The sequence below is a fragment of the Rutidosis leptorrhynchoides genome, chromosome 1 (assembly GCF_046630445.1).
Source record: "Rutidosis leptorrhynchoides isolate AG116_Rl617_1_P2 chromosome 1, CSIRO_AGI_Rlap_v1, whole genome shotgun sequence".
Lineage (NCBI taxonomy): Eukaryota > Viridiplantae > Streptophyta > Magnoliopsida > Asterales > Asteraceae > Rutidosis > Rutidosis leptorrhynchoides.
Genome location: NC_092333.1, coordinates 713,587,245 through 713,588,846, shown reverse-complemented (window position 1 = coordinate 713,588,846; position 1,602 = coordinate 713,587,245). Strand labels below are relative to the sequence as shown.

Sequence of the window (1,602 nt, the reverse complement as noted above, 5' to 3'; positions counted from 1 at the left end):
ACGGAAACAAAGTCATGGCTAGAATCGGTTCTAGCCACTTTAGATGAACAAAAAATATCTTTTTCCTGGTGCCACTCATGCGAGTGGGAGGCTGTGTTATCAATGATTTTGTGAGCTTCGATTGCAGTTTTCTTCATAATGGAACCACCAGTTGCTGTGTCGATGTCTTTTCGTATAGCAACGTCGACACCTTGATCGAATATTTGTACTATTTGATAAGTGTCTAAACCGTGCTGAGGACATCCTCTCAACAACTTTTCGAATCTTGTCCATACCTCATATAATGTTTCATTTGGCTTTTGCGCGAACGTAACAATTTCTCCTTGAAGTCTCACGGCTTTAGATGCCGAAAAGAATCTTTTAAGAAATTTCTCAACTAAAACATCCCATGTGTCAATCGCTCCTTCAGGTAATGATTCTAACCAATCTTTGGCTTCTCCCTTTAAAGTCTAGGGAAACAACATGAGATAGATCTGTTCATCCTCAACTTCTCTGATTTTGAATAGAGTATAGATCCTATTAAAGGTTCGAAGATGTTCGTTTGGATCTTCTTTTGTCGTACCACTATAATGGCATTGATTAATTACCATGTGTAGGATTTGTCCTTTGATTTCATAATCTGGCGCATTAATGTCTGGCTTAATAATGGCGTGTCCTTGGCCCGTGCGTGTGGCTCTCATTCGATCTTCCATACTTAGAGGTTCAGTTACTTCCATAATTGAATTTGTTAAATACGAATCACTAGAAGATTCTGATTTAACGGTTCGTGGTTCAGGATCTTGGAATTGTCCTTGAATATCCTCCGGGTTCTCGATAGTGAAATTGGGTTCAAAAGATAGTTTATCGGAAATTCGAATTGGAGTATTTGTTCGACTAGATGATGATTCTAAAGAAAAATCAATGGCGACAATATTGGCTAGATGTGTTGATCGAGTTACAGGTGGTGAACGTATGAAAGGTGGTGAACGTTTCGCTCGGTGCATTCACTGAATATCTTATTAGAAATTATATAAGTTATCAAATTAATAGACTTTTCTGCTTTTGTCCACGTTTGGAATAGCCAAAAGATGCAGCAGGGAGCCAGGATCCTTTAAGTCGGAAAATCCATAACTCAGCCATTAACAAATCCAACTATTACTACGAAGCAGAAAATTTTGGATGTCTATCAATTTAACCGCTTTAAATAATTTTTCCGTCGAAGTTTAAAGAAAATAAAGAAAATTCTATGTCCTGGAAACTAGAGCGTAGAAATGAGAAATGAAAAAAAAAACGCGTCAAAAAATAAGAATCGAAAAACAAACGTCGAAAAATAAAAAGTCGAAAAACAATAATAAGAAAGTAGAGCGTCGAAACTTAAAAGTCTAAAAACTAAATATTAAAACTTGCGTCTAAAGGTATTAAAGCTTAAAAGGAATTCTAAATCAAAAACGACAATTACTTAAAAGGCACTAAAATTTATAAACGCGTCGCAAAATTTTAAAGCGCCTAAATCTTAATCTAAAGAAAAGCACTTAAGGGATTTCACGGCAAATCCTAAAAATCTAGGAATATAAAATAACTACGGCAAAAACTAAGTTTAAAACTTATTACGAACGATAAATA

At 35.5% G+C, this 1,602-nt stretch overlaps 1 non-coding gene across 1 annotated transcript; it reads left to right on the top strand.

Annotated features, from left to right (window-relative positions):
* Positions 1 to 225: 225 nt before the first annotated feature.
* LOC139887230 (small nucleolar RNA R71) lies at positions 226 to 332 on the top strand. Its single transcript, XR_011773069.1, has one exon. It is a non-coding gene; the product is annotated as a small nucleolar RNA R71 (small nucleolar RNA).
* The last annotated feature ends 1,270 nt before the right edge of the window (positions 333 to 1,602 follow it).